Here is a 19,881-nt window from a genome sequence, read left to right as displayed (position 1 = left end):
GCCAGGCCTCAAGATGGCGGCGGCGGCGCGCGGGGGCTGCCGGGAAGGGTCGCGCCGTTGCCGCGGTAACGGGGCTCCGGCACGGCCTGAGGCCCCGGGCCAGGCCCGGCCGCGGAGCCCCCGGCACGGCCCCTCCCGCCGCTCCTCGGGCGGGCTCCGTGCTGCAGGCCAGCCCCAGCCTAGGGCCTGCCGGTTCCCCACCAGCCCGGCCTTCTCCGGGGTCTCCAGCCTGGCCGGGGCCCAGCCCGGCCTTGGCCTGGTCCCAAATTATTTAGGCAGAAGAACAAACGCCTGGGAGGGGCGAGAGTGTCCCTGCAAGGATAGTAGAGAGGCTGCTGCCACCACGGAGGGGGCCCGATACTGGAGTCTGGTGGTGTGAACACACAACCAGCCCGGCTCTGGGATTTTATCCTTCCTAATCCCATGTAATTGTAATGCCTGGGAAAAGAAGTAACAACCTCTGCAGTGTTGGATTCGGCAGAGAGGAAAGAGATCAGCTCCCTCCCTGTGCGGCTGTTGCTGAGGAGGGTTCCCCTTCTGACAGCCTGAGGTAGGAGTGAGCTCTGGTAGAAAACAGCCTTTGTGTCTGCGATGGGAGTGAGGGACTGAACTATGTTCTGAGGGAAAGGGAGTGAAAAAATACATAGAAATTTATATTTACTTTGAGAGTGGGGAGGCCCTGGCACAGATTGCTGAGTGAAGCTCTGGCTGCCCCATCCCTGGCACCTTAATGTCCCCTCACTCCTGGAAATCTCTTCGTGTCACTGATGGGATCAAACAGCTCAATTTACAGGCACAAATTGGTTCCAGTTAATTCGTAAGGGCTGTTCAGAACTCGGAGGGGATGTGGCAGCCCAGGGAGGCTGTGCTGACTCCCAGCTGGAAGATCCAGGCCTGGATGTGAGCAAGCTGTGCTGAACTGGGAGTACTGGTTATTTACCGACATATCACAGAGCTGGAGCTGACACAACTTCTATCCCTCTTTTCACACTGTGCTTCAAAGGCAGCCAGATGACAGAGCACCAGGAAGGCTGGACAGAGCAGCTGTGGCTGCCCCATCCCTGGAATTGTCCAAGGCCAGGTTGGACAGGGCTTGGAGCAACCTGGGGTAGTGGAAGATGTTCCTGCCTGTGGCAGGAGGTGGAACAAGATGGGCTTTAAGGTCCCTTTCCACCCAAACATTCTATGACTCCATGAAGGAGCGCTGGGGGTCTTTGTCTCACTGGTGCCAATACAAAGCGATGCCAGAAAGGAGAGTCAGGAGGTTCTGCCCTGCATGGGCAGCTCAGGCTGTCCCCTCTGTGCATGCCCGAGGTGACCTTGGGGAAGGTGGCTTCAGTCACTGCCCTTGGACTGGCAATATGCTCCTTTGGGAGTAAGCCAATATTCTGAGAGGACAGATATAACCTGATCCAGGCTTGGCCTTGCTGGGATGTGCTCCAGCCATGACATCACTCAGTAATGCCACGTCTGTTTACTACTGGGGAAAGGTGCTGGATTGGAGGCTGAAATCCCTGGTTTATCTCCTGAGCAGGTTAGGAGCAGGAAGCAGCATTGGCAGCCACATCTTGCTCTTTTCAGGCCAAGAGAAGTCAGTTTCCATGGGAAACACAGCTCTGCACTGTCTGAGAATTCACCTCTCCTGTTTCCATGCTCCCTGTAAGACAGTCCTGCCCTCTGAGGCTCAGAAGTTCCTCAGCCCCCCCAGCTTATCCCTGACTCATTTCCACACAGCACTTTGCTAGAGGGGTAGATGGATATCTGGAATCAGGTGGCCACTGTGCCATCCACAGACTTCTCATTAATGAATCAAAGGATTAAATGCAGAGCTGAAGCTGCTGGAAGGTGAATTCAGACTTTTTACGGGATGAAAACGGCCCCCAGCAGCTAAGGCAGGACTTTGCTCCAGCAAAGCACCCAGCTCCGAGGGTCCAGAGTTTCCTGCATCCCTCAGGGCTGTGCATCTCTGTCATGCAGCAGATGGGATTTTTTTTGATTACTTTGCAGGTGACAAATCAAGGTCAAGGGATAGATGCTCCCCTTCAGCACAGCACGGCCAAGAACACAGGAAAACCTTAGGGTCAGCAGCAAAGGATGTGCTTAAAAGACCACATGGTTTTCTCTCAAGCACAGTAAAACTCCTCACCAGGAAAGAGCTGCTCAGCCTTTTTCCATGAGCCAATCCAAACCCATCACACCTATTCACTCTCCAGGATCAGCCTGGCATCACAGTGAGTTCCAGTTCCTTGGCAGAGGATAGCATGGCACCGACACTGCTCCTCCTTGGGGCACAAAGCCTCCCCAGCCCCTGGGCCAGCCTGGGACACAGCACTGGGGCACAAATCTATCTTTGGGTCACCTCTAAAGCCCTGGGAGCGTAAGACAGGCAGGTGACAGATGGCTGGAGGCAGGGGATCATGGGGACTCGGCCACCCCACAGCAGCCACCGCTCTGTCTGCCAGCCAGGGCTTAGAAACCTCCGGAAAAGCTAACACGGGGAAGAGGGAGCAGCACTCAGAGAGTGACAGGGTAAGGGGCAGAGCAGGGGGAGGGAAATGGCTGTTTGTGACTCAGAGCAGATTACTCTGCAGGAGTGCACTCCCCAGAGAGCTGCTGGGGTGAGTGGAGCTTGGAGAGGCCTGGGAATCCATCTGCGTGCGGGAGGTGGCTGAAGTCACCTCCCCACAGACCAGAGGAGGTCACTAAGCTCCGAGTGAGCAACTGTCACTCCACACCCCTGAAATCCATAAGCAGCCTGGAAATCTAAAGCCTGTCATTAGGAATGATAAAAACAGTAATTAGAGCCTGGCTGTCATGAGTTCACACCTGGAACATCAATACGAGGTGTTTACCCAGCAGCAGGAGAGCACTTCCCCCGGAATCCATCCTCTGTGGATGCACCAGGCACAAAGCTCCACGGACCACTCTTCACACAGGTGTAAGTAAATCCTGCAGGGAGCCTTTAACCACCTCAACAACAGCTCCCAGCTTTGAGGGATCCAAAAATGCTGCTGCTGTGGGGGCACAGGAGCTACATCAGCTCCTGGGCCGTGGGCTGTGCCTGTCCTGATCCCAGTCCTGGTGTTTCACTGGGACTCAGCTGGGTGCACAGTGGGCTGCACCAAGGAGTTAAACCTTCAAAACAAAGATTTGGAGGCAAACAAGCTGTGCCAAGGAGTTAGATCTTCAAAACAATGCAGGTTTGAATATGAGAGCTGTTCCATGAATTTAGCCTTAATTACATCCTGTAGAGCTATAACCAGCCACCACACTGTAAAGCAGGTGAAAACCCACACTTTTATTTCTTTATGGTATCACAGGTGGAACAGCTTAAGTTGGAGTGTCCTTAACAACAACAGCAACAGCAAAGAAATACAAGGATGGCTTGAAAGTAGCTTTATTTAGTAATACTGAGTCTGTACAGAGCTAGGAAGATTCCTGCTGCAGTACAGCAGCTGTACTCCTCACTGTCTTCCCAAATGGCTACTTGGTTTGCCAAACCCATTTCTCTTCAAAATGTTAATAGATGACATTAATTAAAACATGAGCCAAGCCTAAAGTAAAGGTTTTTTCTAAACAAAGTACTTCTAAATTATTACTCTCTTGGCCTCTGCGATGTTGGCATCTGACTGGTCACTCTGTACCAGCCATAAATTATTTCATCTATTAAAAATAGATTCCCATCCATCCATCCTGTGAGGGGCTGAATCAGCAGGGAGCTGCACCCACAGTAGCACAGCCCAGGAATTTTTGTCTTTAGGGTTGGCATGATGGTTCCTTCCCTCACAGGACAGCTGCTGAAGGGTTGAGGTGAGTTTGGTCACCCACAGGTTGCTGACACAGGTGCCATTTCCAGAGTGAGCCAGGAAGCAGTGCCAGAGCAGGGAGTGGAGGGTCAGGAGCTCTGTCCCCAAAGTCAGTGTCCTTTTAGCTCGCTGGGACAGACAGAAATAGGCCTGAAAGCACATTCCCCAAGTGGCCTAATTTCCCTGCCCTCACACAATGTTCTCTTTCCTCCTCAGCACCAGGGTATTTGTTTTATTTTAGGATTTAGGAGCTTACAACCTTTATCGAAGGATAAAGGTGCTCAACAATTGACTGTAATTTATTTTGGTTTTTGCTTAAGTATTGCAATTAAAGAGCAAAAGCCAGGCCAGGGTAACAAAGCAGGGTAGGTTAAACATCCCCATCACACAAGTCTCACCCAGAAAACAGCAGAACAGTCCCCAAGAAAATAATCCTCTCATTCCTGCTGTCAGCTTCCCTTCTTTAAGTACTTGAAAGTTCCTCCCTGCACCAGGCTGTTGTGTTCAAATAGAAAAAGGTCAGGGTGACACAGAAAGGGTTTAACTTCCTCCCCCAGCACTGAATCTCTGACCTGGATGACATTCAAGGTTGTCAAGGAAGCAGTTACAAACAACTATATTTAGGAAATGAAAACACCTATTTCCTCTCTCCTCTGCTCAGAGGCCAACACTCACCTGCAGCGTTTGCAGGGAGCTGTGACAAGAAGCTTAATGGAAAGGAAGCAAAAAAAAAACCGCCAACCCCCTTCTTTTCACTGGTTTAGTAGGTCTTACAGAGGAAGAAGATGGGTAGAGATAAAAAGACTAAGCCTAAGTAGAGCACAGGACCAGCTTAACAGGCTCAGAATAAACCTCCCTCCTGCTGTTATTTAACACCAGAGCCGGACACGCGCTCCTGAGCCACTCCTTCCTGCTGAGCCCTGCACTGGGATTCCTCTTCCTGGGGGGCTGTGGCACCCCCAGCACACGAGAACTGTCCCTCAGGCTGCCAAGTGAGTGACCCTGGGTGGCCCTGCACATGCCAAAAAGAGAAATCTCAGTTAGAGCCCTGCTCCTGGCAGAGGGGGGTTAAAAACCAGGAGTTTTCCAGATGAGGTCATAGGCAGAGCTGCTGCCTCCAGGCTTCCCCAGCCCCTGCAACCAAAACAACACGTGGTGACGAAGCTCTGCCACCCACACCAGGGCCCCGGGGCACCGAGCTGGGACCTGCTCCATGGACAGGATTCCTCCCTGGAATTCGGCTGCCTTGGTGACACAGAGGGGCTGGGGCAGTAGATGTGTGGTACAAAATACAGACACACAAAACAGCGGAATGGTTTGGGTGGATGAACCTCAAAGTTCATCCATTCTCACACCTTCCATTATTCCAGGGTGCTCCAAGCACCGTCCAGCCTGGCCTCGGGCACTGCCAGGGATCCAGGGGCAGCCACAGCTACTCTGGGCACCTGTGCCAGGGCCTGCCCACCCTGCCAGGGAACAATTCCTGCCCAATCTCCATCTGTGAGCAGTGGATCCCAGGCTGTAATCAATCCCCACCTTGTCAACCAGACCGGAGCAGTGCCACGTCCAGTCCAGTCACTCCTTGAACATTTCAGGAGAATGAAGGAATGAGTGACACGATCCAGGAGGAATGACCTGTTTGGGAGATGTTTAAAACGCTTTTTGAGGAGGCACCCTGCACATAAAAACTGAATAAAAGCATTTTCGTGTTGTGTGTTGAAAGGATCAGAGAAAACAGGCCCAAAACCTGGCGTGGTCAGGAGCGAGCGGCCATCCCAGCATGTCCCTGTCCCTGTGCTCTCCAGGGGATCCCCCTGGGCTGGTGGAGCAGCCACTGCCCCGTCCAGGGCACCCGTGTCACCCTCACGGTCCTGCCGGGCAGCGACTTCCACCGCCGCCGCTTCGGAGCGCCAGGGCACGCCCGGCCCCGGGAGCTTAATGAGGGTGATGAAGGCAGAGCTTCCCCAGCACCCCCAACACCGGAGCACCGCCCCGTGAGCACCGCCAACCGGGGAGTGCCCGTTCCGGTGATCCCGCAAAGCCGAGGCAGCGCGGCGGACCCGGTACCGAGGCTTAGCTCAGCCCGCACGTCCTTGGGGGGGCCTATCTCGGTCCCGATCCTAGTTCCGGTCCCGGAGCTCGGCACGGCACGGCCCGCACGTCCCTGCGGAGCCGGTTCCGGTGCCGGTTCCGGTCTCGTTCCCGGTTCCGGTGCAGCTCGCGGCCCCTCCCGCCCCCTGCTGGCCCCGCCCCGGAAGCGCCGCCCGGCGCGCGCAGCCAATGGGCGGTGGCGCCGCCGGGACACGTCGCGCGCCGCCGCGCTCCCGTCACCCCCCGCGTGCCGCCGGGGTGGGGGGGGTGTTACGGCTCCTCCCCCCCACCCCGGGCCGCCGCGTCCGCCAATGAGCGGCTCCGTCTCATCGGGCCAATGAGCGGCGCCGTCTCAGCGGCGCGCGGGGGATGGAGCGCGCGGCCCGGAGCCGCCACGGCGCGCGCCCCCCGCGCTAGGGCCGGACCCCGGGACCCCCGGACCCCCCAAAACCGCCCCGAAACCCCCCCGCAGCCCCCCCTCTATGCGGCGGGGCCGGCCGAGCCGCAGGCCTCGCTCCGCCGCGGGGCTGCCCTTGGCCCGCTGAGCGCCGAGCGCCGGTAAGCGCCGGGGGGCGACGGGCGGGTGGCTCGGGGGGGGGCACCGGGGCGCTGGAGACACGGGGCGGAGAGCAGAGGGGGTCCCGGAGAGGGGCTGCGCGGCCTGGGGGGACACCGGGAGAGGCACCCGGAGCTGGGGGGCCGAGGTCGAAGGGGGGGCACCGGGATGGGGTGGGGGGTCGAGGGGGCCACCGGTAGCGGCAGGAGGGGGGACCCGGTGCGGGGTGGGAGCGGTGCGGGGTCGGCTGGAGGGGAGAAAGCGCCGCAGCGCGGGTGGGAAGAGGATGTTGGGTTTTTGGGGGGGCGGCGGAGGAGGTTTGGGGCTGTTTGGGGGCTGCCGGGGGGCACCCGGAGGGGGCAGGGGGTGGGAAGGGGCTGCCGAGAGAGGGAGGATGGCTTGGGGGTGGTGGTTTGGAGGGCCGCAGAGAGAGAGCCCGGGGCTGCTCGGTGTTTTGGGGTGCGCAGGCTCGTGGGGAGCCGTGGGAGGAACTCGGAGCTCCGTTGTCGAGCCCGCAGCCCAGGTCCCCCCCTTCCGCTCTCCAGAGCCCGATTTTTGGGGTGGGGATGTTTTTTTCGCAGGGGTGCGGGGAAGTGGGGGGGAATTGCGTTTTGGGGTGAGCTCTGCGCTGGGAGGAACAATACCAAAAGTTGTCTGAAATGGTAATTTCCGTTTCCCATTTCATCATCCCCGGGTAGGCGTTAGCCCTGCGTGTGTGTGCGCAGGGCCGGGGCCGCACCGAGCCCAGCCGGCCCCAGCCCAGCGGCTTTTATTTATTTCTCAGTTTAATCTTTAAATCGCTCCGTGTTTCTGTCCTCCGAGGAGCCTTTGTGTGCCGGGGAGGGGCTGCTCGACACCTTTGCCCCTTAGCAGAAAGGAAGGGGGGGGGGAGGAAAGAAAAAGCCTCCCAAGCCCAAACAGCTGCAGCCCAGGACGAGCCTCCCCCAGGCCGGGGATGGATTCATGTTTAGAAAGGCAAATGACCTCGGAGGGAGCCGGGATGAGCCGAGCCCTCGGTGCCCTCTGCCCTTTCCCAGAGGGAGCAGCTGTCCGGGGTGTGCGGCTCAGAACGGGCTCTTCATTGAGGCACAGGGGCCGTGTGTTTACGGCTTGGCTTCTGCTCCGGGCTTGGGGATCTGTTTTGATATCCAGTTGCAGGAAAGGGTTCCTCCCCCCTCCTGGTTTTGTACACAAAGTGCTCTCTCACCACTGGGGACATGGCTCTATAGGCAGAGAGTGAATTCCAGGCAGCTCTTGAAGCAAAATTCCCTGCTGAGATGGCTTCTGAAATGGGGTATACACACCATTTTTACCCTCTCTGTAGGCAAAGATCTTTAGGTGGAAACATCTGTACTGCCTTGTAGTGGTTGTGTGCTTTCCTGAAATATATATAAATTTAAGGAACTTGGAGTTTCTCCTTTCTTTGTTTTGTTCATAAAATGGAACATTTTTATATAATGACTCCAATTATTTCCTTTTTCTGTGGGGGGAAAACCACTCCACGGAGTCATGGAGAGGGAAAAGGAGATTAACTCTCACATGTTTCCCAACGGCATCGATACATTCTTTGTGCGTGCCCTACCAGGAGCTCAGTATTTAACTTGATTAGCTTAAAAACGGGAAAAGTTGGCGTTTCCACAGGCTGGATTTCCTGGCAGATCCCAGGTTGGAGTAGTCGGAGATGGCTTTGGAGGGGTTTGGAAGGTGATGTGGAGCCTCGGCGGGGAGGCTGTGGGCACGGCGTTCGCTCGCAGAGCTCCGTGACCTGTTTTCTCTGGCTGGGAAGCGCTGGCCACGGCCGGGCCTGGCTCCGAGGGCTCTGGGGCTCCGTGTCAGCCGCTCCAGGCCTCGGTTCCTGCCTCGGGGGGGTTTGTGGAGCTCAGCGCTTTCCACGCAGGAGAACTCGCCGGTGCTGCGGCAGGGATCCGACCTGCCGGGGCTCATCGTGGGGCTGTGCCGGGAGCCCGTCCGGGCCGGCCGGGGCTTGTGGCACCCCGGGCTGTCTGACTCAGTGCGAGGGCTTGCTTTGCCAAACTCGCAGCAAACAACACGCTGGGCTTGGAGCACGGCGAGCCCTCGGTTCCCCAGGCTTTTTTGCCTCATTCCTGTTGTAAATAGTGACCGAGGAGCCCCGGCCATGTCGGCACTGGCTGGAAGCTGGAGATGTTGCGTTTCGTGTTCCACACTTGGTTTTGCTGTTCAGTTCTGCTTCTGCTTTTAGGAATGAACTCTTGTCTCTTGTCTGTGTCTCCATTTCATAAAAAAGCAGGGCTCAGAATGAGCTGATTTTTTTTTTTTCCCCATTGGCAGCTTTTTGTTTTTATGATGTTGCAACAGCATTTTCTCAGACTTAAACCTGCAGATTGTCCAGTTTGAGGGTTGGGTTTGGATGGGGGAGGAAATCTTTAGAAAAAGCCCCAGAGCAAAACCCCTTCGTCTTAATTTCTTCCTTCGTGTGTGGTAGGCAACCTGATAAGATTATTTTATTTTCCACTCGTGTTTTAGTGGACTCAGTCCCCCCAAACGCTCGTGAACAAAGCGGAGCGTGGCGTGGTGTCGTGCCGCGTTCTTCCGCTGCTCAGCAGAGCAGACAAATGCATTTCTCTGGGGTCAGTGAGACTCGTCGTGTTAATCAATACTGTACCAGCAGTGTTCCCTTTCCAGGGAACCAGATGGGCTGCTTACAACTGGTGCTGATTATTTTAACTGTGTAATTGTAACATGGCTGTGTGATGACAGTGTTTCCTGCAGATACTTCAAAGGAAGGTTCCTGACGAGTGTGTCTTTACAGCGTTTAATCTGTCCTCTTTGTCTTTATGTTGTGGCTTTTGGACATGTGTTTGAAGTACTAAGAGGGTTTTTTTTTCCTCCTTACCTCCAGCTTTTCTATACATTAAAAGGAGGCAGTGCTCTGGAATGATGAAGTGTCTCCAGTGTGGGAATAAACCCAGGGTTTTAGTGGCTCCCACAGTGGTCGGTTGGTTTCAGTGAGTTTTAGATCCAGGCAGTGACTAAGCCAAAAGCTGGGAAGAGATTTAAGTGGCTGTGAGGAAATGGCAAGATTTTTTTAAAATAGCGCATGTGGCTTTGTTTTGGGGAAAATATGTTGTGTGGTGACTTGAGTCTTAACTGGGACAGGCTAATTACTCGGTGAAGAAATCCTTCTCCGAGGGAAGGAAAGGCACAGGGCTGGAGCTGGTTAATTACATTTTGTAAAATTATGGAGTGACGGCTTTCTGAGGAGGTCTGCCCCTCTTCCTGCCCTGTACCTGAATTTCAGGCTCAGCAGTTGCCTTACGGATTGAAATTCCTCCTGGGTATTAAGATTTAATGGTGGTAGACCCAGAGCAAGTAGTGGCAGGTACTGCTGCTTTTCAGTACAGCAAAGCAAATAATACTGGAAAATATTTACATGGGGGTTGTTATTCTCCTCGTATTTCCTTGATGAGCTCTAGTAAAGGTGCTTGTGTGCTCCCTCCATCGCCGGGGAGAATTCCCTGTATTTCGGTTGTAAAAGGCTGCAGAGAGGAACCGGTGTCTCCATAGCAAAGATTCCAGTGTTTCGTGATCAGCTCACATATATTTTTACCCCATCTAATTTAAACCAGTCTGCACGACACTCACAGGAATGATTTGTATGCAGCTTTTAAATATTTTCCTCCTTCCTGCGTGAGGGATTAGCGGCACAGAGCTGCTTTTTTGGAAGGTTCTCAGCCAAGTGTTACGTAATTTGTGTGCCACCGATGCACGGCCATAAAAAATACTCCCATCAATGTTAAGGGAAAGCTTGTGTAGGCAATTATTTGAAATCACAAGCGTCCTAAGCAGGTTTGTGCAGCCTTAAAATCTGGGCAAAACGCTGCCTTTGGAATCCTGCTGGGAAGGGGGGTGGGAAGCTGTCAGCGCCCGTGGTCTGGAGGCTGGTTTTGAGCACATTCTACTCCACTTTTTAAGCTTTCCTCTGTGAGAACTGGTGTTTTCTGGTGTGTTTTTCTCAGGCGACTGTTGGGTATTTAAAAATCTTAATTTCTCTGAGTCTGGGTGGCGGTGCTTCAGCTGAGGCTGCTTATGGGTGATGCCAATTTGTAATCTTCTACGAGAGTATGGGGAAAAAAAAAGTAAAAAGAAGCTTAAATGCTAATAACAGTGAAAAATCTGCTCGGTGTGGAGCGCATGTGAAGAAAGAGGGTGCACATCGGGCTGTGGAGTCTCTGTCAGCTGAGCTGGGGGCTTTTAAAAATCTGCTCTAATTTTTATGCTGCATGTGGAATGGCTAATCCCATAAAAGCCTCGCACCTTTTGACAGATGAAACGCTGCTGTTCTTCACTTATTTGAGCAAAATATTTTTATAGATGGTATTAGCTCTGTGGCTCTGAGGGTAATGCAGTCCTTACACGAGAAAGATCTTGCTTTGATCTGACAGCTTTCAAGATCCATTTCCAATCTTGGAGTTCCATTAAGTCTGTTTGTAATGGTGCCCTCAGACTCTTTTTCTATTTATGTGACTCTTTGGGGTGTTAATGTTGCTCTGTATTTGGGTTCTCTCTAATAAACTGAAGGAATAATTGGGGTCAGGAAAGGAAATAATCATGTTAGAAGGTGCAATTAATTATATCAGGTATTTTGGGCTCCAGAATTCTTTGTCTTGGTTCTAATGTTTTAAGTTGTAGGATATAGTGAAATTATCAAATCATCAAAGTAGGACAGTGGGGCAGGGTGATGTGTGATGGTTAATTTTGGGAGTGTGAAATGAAGTGTGGCTGTGGGCTTGATGTCCGTGAGGGCTGTGGAGGATAGGAGGGATGGTTTCTCTGGTGAGCAGCCCTTTCCCTCTTCCATGGGGGAAGAGGTGGTCTTGTGTGTCCATCCCATGGGATCTACATGGTCCTGTGCCCATCCAACATGATTTAAATGATCTTGTGTCCATCCTACGTGACCTAGGTGGTCTTGTCCCCATCCAGTGGGACCTTTGTGGTCCTGTGTCCATCCAATGTGATGGGTTTGGTTCTGTGTCTATCTAGTGGGGTCTTTGTGGTCCTTTGTCCAACAAGGTCTGTTTGGTCCTGTGTCCATCCAGCATGGTTGTGTGTACACCCAGTGGGATCTCCGTGGTCATGTGTCTATCCAGGGTGATCCGTGGGGTCCCCTGTCCCTGGAGCTCCCACGGGAGCCCCGTGCTCAGCAGCCCCGGTGGGTGCCGGCTCTGGCGGGAGCAGCCTCCCCGCTCCCTCTGCTCCTCCTCCCTTGGGGCCCTGCCGGCGTCTGGCCAGACCTCACGTCTGAGAAACCATCCTGGCTTTTCCTGCCCCTCTCAGCGTTGGCTGGGAAAGTGTGAGCTCCCAAAGAGCACAGCTGAATCCTCGCTCTCCTCGCTCTCCCTCCCGTTTTCCGGAGTTGGCCGCGCGGGTAAGGCGCGCGGCTCGTTGCCGTGTGGCTGTTGTGAGCAGAGGCTGGATTTGCAGCCTGGGAAGGCCCAGGGATTGGGAGACACTTCCTCACGGTAACCCCACGGCGGGCGGGTGGCAGCGCCGGGGAGGGAATTGGCTGCTGGAGTCAGAAGAAAGTGATGTTTTTTTCTAGGTCAGGGTTGAAGGCACTGTCAGGGTGGTGATGTGCAGCATATATTACTGTCTGCATTGTCCCTGCCATATGGATGTGTGCACACTGCCCTTGGCATCCAGGCATTGAATTATTTATCCTCTCCAAATCTGGAGGCAGCCTTTCTTCCCCTGTCTCGAAGAAAACCAAACTTATCCGATGAGCGTTTTTAAAATAAACCTTCTGCTGTGAATTACTGCAGTGGCAGGAGCAGGGTATTGATTGTATGTTGCGTTTGGATTCGGAAACCAAGGGTTGCAACACTGGATATCTTGTGGAAACACTGAAATATTTATTTTGCTGTTAGGTGCGAGTGTGTCTGTGCTGGTGCTGGGTTTGTATGTGGCTGAAGTGCCATGTAATGAAATTTCTGGACTCGGAGAATGGAAAGGGTAGAAAACTTTGTAGTATGTGTAAAAGCAGCTGTGTGTGAGGGGATGGGTGTTTTTCCAGGGAGAAGGCACGTCCTTTCCTCTTGTGCTGTGTTGGATTTGCTGTGAGAGGAATGTTAAGGTGATCCTTGTTTGGGTGATGTGCTTTGGGTCCTCACTGAGGATGTGAATGTTCGCAGGGTGTCACGATGGGCTGGTTCCAGGCTTGGGAAGCAAAGGCTGGAGGGAGCTGGCTCTGTAATTATTTCTGAGAGACTGACAGCTTTGCAGGATAGAAAAGGTCTAGAATAATTTACCTTTAGAATAGCATAAAGCTGCTAAAACTGTGTCACAGGCATGGGGAAGAATCAGAGAGTCATGAAGGGAGATGTTACCCTCTAAAAAATTCACCACAATCCGAAGGCAGTGTGTCCCTGAAGGCTCGGCAGCCAGAGGCTGGGCTTGGAAATACGGCGCTGCCCTCAATATCGGGATGTGAAATGAAAGGATGTGTAATTAGGAACTCCAAAAAAAAAAAAAATAGGCATTAAATAGCTTTAGAGGTGAATGGAAGCTTCATTATTAAGCACCAACTGCTTAGCTGCAGTTCATGGTGCCTCTTCCTTTCAAATCATGCACACATGAAAGTGCTCTCCGCCCCCAGCCAGGGCCTTATCGGCTTATCTGGGCAGGAGTTCAGAGCCATAAAAACTATATCCTGCTTACACCTTCCAGCCGATCCTGTGACCTGTGCTGTGTAAACAAGTTGTACCAGGAGCTCCAAATGACTGGTAAGTGGCTGGGTTTCTGCAGGCTGGTTAGGTCCAGGAGGAGCCAAGATAAAGTTCCAAGAAGTTCCCCTTTGGGAATGGTCTCCTGATAGCTGCTCCAGGGAGGAGGTGGCGGGGCTGAGATCCTGCTGACTGTGGCAGTGACTGTATCCCATGGAAAGCACTTTGGGATAGACTTTACACTCCGGGGCTGGTGTTTTCCACGTTCTGCAGGAGGATGGCTGTGGCAGATTGTGAAATGTCAGCGTTGTGGTAACAGCACCGACCGGCGCTCCGCGGTTGCGTCAGGCCTTGGATGTGCTGGAGATGTAAGCCTGTCTATAAATATATCCATATATCTTTGGATGGATGAGATTAGCCGTGGCTATGCTGGGAAGAGATGTAGGTAATGCGGGGAAGGGGTGTGTGTGGGGGGGACACAAACATCCTGCTCCTGCCTGTGCTCTGGGGGTTTAAATACCACCGGGCGCTCCGGTTACAGCGCTTGGCCGCTGCCCACCCCGAGCTGTCTCCGTGGTTTCATCTTGCAGCTCGGCACAGGCAGATCCATTTATCCAAGCTGGGCTGTAACAAGCGAGTTCAGGGATTTAGTGTGTGAAACTTCACCTTTCTCAGCAGCCCAAGGGTCGAGTGCACGGGTTTGAAGATGAAAACCTGTTCTCCTTGAATGTTGATCTTTTTTATTCGTGTGGTTTCTTGTCGCCACATATGGGGAATTTGCTGGGTTTGGGAATTAGGCTGGCTGGTGGCTGCTCTGGTTTCCCTCCTCACCGTGGCCTGTCCTGGCACATGCTGGGGTCCTGCGTGGTAGCTCTCCTGGCTCTGGGCTCTCTGTTCCTCATTTTCCCAGCAGCCTGGAAGGTTTCTGGCTCTCCCAGGAGATCAGAGGTGCCCTGTGTTACTCAGCTGCTCCACGGTGAATTCAGTTCTCTTCCCCTGTGATCAGCACTGGCACTGGGGTGTTAAACTGGTTCTGTGGTGAGAGACAAGTTCCTCGGAGTTAGTCCAGGGGGGAAGGGATCAGACAAGAAGTCAGTTCATGGCTCTTTCCTGGTGTGCTGAGTAGAGCTCCTTGGCTGGGGAGCTGGAGGCTGTAGTCTTAAAATGCTGCATTTAATTTCCTCCTGCAGTGTGTTCTGTCTGCGAGCTTCCCCTGCTTCACCCACCAGGAAAGTTTCTTCTCCCTCCTGTCCATCCCTCCCCTTTCCCAGGAGCCCCATCTGATGGAGGTTCTACTCTTGCCTTGGTCCTCCCCTTCCAAGATTCTTGTCTCTAATTTTAGCCTGTCTGCTTTTTGAGGTCCCCTCCCGTCTGTTCCTGCCTTTCTCCTTCTCTGAGTTGTTCCTGCGTCTCCCTTGGGAGAGCTGGACCTTGTTTTTGCCTGGTGGGGGGGAAGTGCTTGGGAGGGGAGTGAAGCTTTGTGGGTGTGTTGAGGTGAAGGCTCCTGGGACGTGGGGAATGCTGGCAGGGATGTTTGGGGTGCTGTGCCCTGTACTCACAGAGAGCAGCTCCTTCCCTCTCCCTCATCTGCCTTGCTGTCCTTGCTTGGATCTGCTCTTGGAGTCTCTCTTTTGTGGATTTATCCTGTATTTGTGAGTGGGGCTCTCTCCCATGAGGTTACTGGTAGTGGGAGTGCTGCCCAGCAGCCTGGTGTCCCTGAATCTCTGCCCTTTTCCCTGCAGGAAAGCTGCAGGCTGCCTGGTTTTCCCTGGAATCTCACTCCATGTTAGCATGCATTTGCTTGTGTTTACAGAGAAAATGACTTTTCTAACAGGCATCTGACACAGTCAGGTGTCCTCAAAGGGATGTGGAGCCCATCAGGGAGAGCAGGGAACCTGGTCCTGGAGCCTGGGCGTCCAGGAAGGCTGCTCATCCTGGTGGGATCCACCTGCTCGGAGCCCTGGGAGCACGGTGTGTGCAGCATAATCTGATTTGTGCTTGGAATATAAATCCTGGCTGTTGCAGACATGCAGCCTGGGGTTTTACAAGTTCTTTTGTGAAAACAGCATTCAGCCCCTCCACTGCTGCAGCAAGGAGCTTCCCTGGAAACCCAATCCCAGCAATTAGTGAGGTTTGCAGAGGATCCTAGCAACTGCTGCTGGGGTTCCATTGGCAGGGGTTAGGTTTTGTTTTTTAGGCTGTTTATAGTCACATTCTGAGCATTGTATGGAGATACATAAACTAAAGCACAAGAAGTTCCATCTCAACATGAGGAAGAACTTTCCATGGAGGGTGGCAGAGCTCCCACCCAGGGAGGGTGTGGGGTCTCCCCCTCTGGAACCATTCCAAAGCCATGGATGTGTCACCTGCTCCAGGTGACTGTGCCTTGGCAGGGGGTGGCACTGGATGGTCTCCAGAGCTTCCAACCCTCCTCTGCCTGCATATCCTAAGGAGGGAAAGGTGGAGGGGGCCGTGGAGCTGAAGTGATGATGGGAGCACCGAGGCTCGGCAGGAAGCTGATCCTCGGGGAAACTGGAGCGGGGCTGGAATACATTGGGTGGTGTGTGACTTTGGTGTTTGTGGGTAACCTGAGCTCACCTGTGAGGAGTTTTGTTACCCAGATATTCTCTGACCTGACTTGCTTTTGTCAGCAGTGGCTGTGGCTGATTCGGGAGCGATGCTTTCCACGAGGGTGGTTATGTAAAACCTTAATGCGCTGCGTTCTTCCAGCTCGGCTTTACAACGTGCACAGGGCTCCGAGTGGAACTTCAAAGGAGGGAGTTTGCTTTATGGTTGAACCTATGAGCAGTTTTATGTGCAGGGTGGAGTGAACTCGTGGAGAAGATTGCAGTTTTCCCACTGTCATAAAAAGTTACGATCCTCATGATCCAAGCATTGTTCCGTAGGCAGAGGCAGGAGGCAGATGCAGAGGTCAGTGGGAGCGTGCACGGAGCGAGCTCAGATGTGCCAGCTCAGTGAATGCCCTGCTCTGTGCTCCCAGCTCTCCCAAACGCCTTCAAAAAGTGCCTTGTGCTCTTTCTGGGGCTTCCTAAGAAACCTGCACCTGTGTTACTCGCAGAACAGGCAGAGCATTTCCATGGGAAAGGAACTTGGCAGGGTGGCCGTGGAAGGCGGCTGAGGGGGGGCTGTTTTCCAGGGCAGTATTTTAGACCCTTCTGAAAACGTGGCAGAGACTGTGAGTCAGTTTATAACCTCCTTCCTTTCTCTGGGCTTTTCTTTGGGGTACAAGCCAAGGGAGTTAAAAAAATAACGAAGTGGCTGCATCTTGACGAGCCTCATTCCAATTAACTTCCCTCATGCTCCAGAAGATGTATTCCCTAAACTGAGATACATTCCCTAAAAAAGGACTATTCAGGCTAAGTGGTGATGGTGGGAGAGTATGATCAGCTTTTACAGCCTCAGTTGTGGGCTTTTCTAAAAGTATTTCAGTGGCCTGTGCTGTCTTTAAGCCCTGGTGGGGTATAAAATTCTCCCAGCTGTGGAGAGCCACCCCAAATTCTGTGGTATAAAACACCTTTCAGTTCTCAGTAAGTTATAGCTGATTAAAATAAGTCACTATTCCAGTTTCAGTCAGATCTCTCTAAATATAAACTTAACCTCTCGTTTCAACCATTTTCTGCTGGGATGGGGAGGCATAAATGTGATCTTTGTTTGCAGCCAGGAAAAATAAAGGTTTATAACATTCAGAAATGTGTATTTTAGATCTTCTGAAAACCTGTTCTTTAAAGTGTGTTTCTGCTTGGAAGTGGGCAAATACCTTGGGTGAGGTGGGTCATTTCCCATTCTCTCAGCTTGAAGAATTATATTCTTATGAACAGACTAAAACTTAGGGGGGGCAGAAAAAGACTCTGATCCTTCCCTTTGGGTGATCCATTAGCTGCTCCAGCTGCCTTTTATTTATTTTTCTAGACACATGTGTGAATGTAAACATTTTATCTGGAATGGCCTTGCAAATGTTCCCGCATTAACATATATTGTCATGGAGAATAATTTTCATTTAACTGTAATTTGCTTTATATTTTCCTGCCTGGTTGCCATGGAAACTCAGACGGATGTGGCAGGGACTCCTCACAGGAGCCAGGTTATGGATTGCCTCTCTAATGGACCTCTGTTAATCACACTGCAGCCTGCACTGGAGGAACCAGGGCTCTTTGCAGGAGACGCTTTATTTAGATAAACTGCGAGATGCCTGTGGTACCATAGCTTAATATTCAGAGTTACCAAGGGTGTTTTTCTTTTCTCCAGAAGTTTTTTTTTTGTCATAAGAACTATGTATTATGATCCTGGAATTGAGATATATTTATTTAAATTTAATGTTGGTTAGACTTGATTTTCAATTTTCATTTCATTTGCTATAATGGCTTAACTGGTAATATTCTTTCCTGGATTCAGTTTAAGGTTTGAAACAGAGCAGCGAAACATTTGTTATCCTTATCCCCGCACAAGAAGTTGACTTGCTTTTCATAATAATGTGTCTGTGCTTTTGTGTTTCCTTTTGGCTGCCAGCAAGTAGAAAGGGGGCAGAGATGGATTTTACTAAATTCATTACCTGTGGATTTTGGGTCTGTTTTGCACCTCTTGGTTTTGGCTGCCTTGTCCGTGTCTGTGTGAGCTGAGCCCACGCAGCTTGCCCGGAGAAGGGAAGGGATGTGGGGCAGGGTCTGGAGCACCAGGAGGGACTGAGGGAGCTTGGGGAGATCAGCCTGGAGAAGAAGAAGCTCCAGGGGGAACCCCCTCGCTCTGGAGGTGCTAGAAAACGTGTAGATGTGACCCTTGGTTTAGTGATGGCATTGGCAGTGCTGGGCTTGATGACCTCAGAGGCTTTTCCAAACTAAACGACTCTGAGATCTCCAGGATTATCAGCGCTCAGATTCCTGATGTTTCAGGATGCTGATCTCTGCCTTTTTGTCTGTGGCTTGTTGGATCCTTGGAAGGAGCTGCCTTCTAACTACTGAGATAAGAATCATGGTGCCATGTGTTCTAAATGAACTCACCAATTAACAAATGATTCATTTTTGGTTAATGCAGGGATGAGCTCAAGGAGAGAACATCAACCCCAGGATTCTTTGCTCTGGGTACTTCGATGGCAGAAACCTCAAATTGTAACTTAGAGACATGAGTTTCATTTGTCTCCTGAATCAGACCCCTCAAAATGAATTTCTGGGTGGGTTTTAAAGGGAAGTTGGTTTGGCCCTTCCTCTGCTGCTGGTTGTGGTCAGACGCCCATGGCCGGTTACGTAAGGCCGGATTACTCCAGCACGTGGATGCTTCCCCATGCATATGGTCTCACAGTTATTTCTTGGTTCTTTACAGGAGGAATTGGGTAACATTTTGTTCTGTAACGCAGGATGAAGAAACCCAGCATGTTTTTCTGTAATGGCGTATAAACAAGTAGCGTAACATCCTATTTCAGGCGTTTGGAGGAGGAAGGGCTCAGGAGGGGAGGCAGGGCTGGAGCAAAGCTTTATTTTCCTAGACCTACACAGCAGATTTTAGTAGCTCTGCCTTTGGTGGATGCTGTGAGTGTTACAAACGAGCTGGTTTTTGAGGTGTGTAAGCTCAATTGGGTGCGTGCTGTGGGTGTGGAGGAGCCTTGGTTGTAGAGGTTACCCAGGTCCCCTCTGCATTTCTGTGTCTTTCACTGTGGTTCACAGTCTGAGGCCAATCTAATTTAATAATAGTCTGAAAAATGCCTTGGCTCTACTCAGGACTTTTAGGTCTTGCATAGACTTTTTGCACTTTTCCTTTATTTTTGCTCTCTTTTCTGTCTGTTGTCCCATGAATACTCAGAATTGAGCATTTGTGTTCTCCAGTGACACATTTGGGATTCCCAAATGCTCCTCTGCAGGTGGGTAGCTGAGGCCATCTGCATCCAGGCAGTGCCATCTCTGAGCTCTTGGATGGGACAGTCAGAATATGTGTCAATTTAGGAAATAGTAAACTCTCTAATTATCGATTACTCTCTAATTCATAGTCTTGCTTACATTTTATTCCATTTTTTGGACTCCCGGATCTGAGGCTGTGATCCCTGCACACCTGCCAGGTGTTTTTCCCAAAGGTGTGTCCCTGAAGGGTTGGTGATGAATGGCACTGTTGTAGGTGCTAATGTGGCTAAGTCACCTTTTGTGACCTGGGAGTGGACTCCTGCACCTGATAATTGGGTTAAACATTGGCTCATGGTAGCCAGGAGAGCAGAGAGGCTTTGGTGGCCATGGAGGTGTTTGGCTGCCTTGGAAGCTTCACTTTGAGGATACTCTTCATCAGGAATTGGAGTGTCAGGACAAGGGGATGGCTTCACGCTGTCAGAGGGCAGGGACAGATGGGATATCAGGGAGAAATCCTTCCCTGGGAGGATGAGGAGATCCTGGCACAGGTTCCCAGAGAAGCTGTGGCTGCCCCTGGATTCCTGGAAGTGCCCAAGGCCTAGCTGGACAGGGCTTGGAACAACCTGGGATAGTGAAAGGAGTCCCTGCCCATAGCAGGGGGTGAAACTGGGTGAGCTTTAAGATCCCTTCCAACCCAAACCATTCCGTGATATTTTTCAGGTTCACTCACTTGGGTTCAGACAGCAGCTAATGCTGCTTTACCAGTACTCATAGAAAAGTGTTAGTTGCAGATAAAACGTTACAAAGCCAAACTGTTCTGCTCCTTTCACTCTTGTGGACATCTGGGTTGACTTTGAGCCCCTCATCCATGCCATGTTGTG

General features: G+C 52.0%; 1 protein-coding gene across 3 annotated transcripts in view; it reads left to right on the top strand.

Annotated features, from left to right (window-relative positions):
* The first annotated feature begins 6,317 nt into the window (after nucleotides 1-6,317).
* The window catches only part of ANKRD11 (ankyrin repeat domain containing 11), a 128,773-nt gene continuing 115,209 nt past the window's right edge, over nucleotides 6,318-19,881 (top strand). Inside the window, exon 1 of one of the 3 annotated variants that reach the window (XM_058846347.1) lies at nucleotides 6,318-6,455. The gene's annotated coding sequence lies outside the window, so the exon portion shown is untranslated. Of the gene's footprint in view, nucleotides 6,456-13,071; nucleotides 13,215-13,304; nucleotides 13,523-19,881 lie in introns of those variants that run through there. The other 2 variants (XM_058846348.1, XM_058846349.1) reach the window with 2 other exon arrangements.

This window comes from Poecile atricapillus, chromosome 10 (assembly GCF_030490865.1).
Source record: "Poecile atricapillus isolate bPoeAtr1 chromosome 10, bPoeAtr1.hap1, whole genome shotgun sequence".
NCBI classification, from domain to species: Eukaryota; Metazoa; Chordata; class Aves; order Passeriformes; family Paridae; genus Poecile; species Poecile atricapillus.
This window is presented reverse-complemented; position numbering and strand designations above follow the sequence as displayed.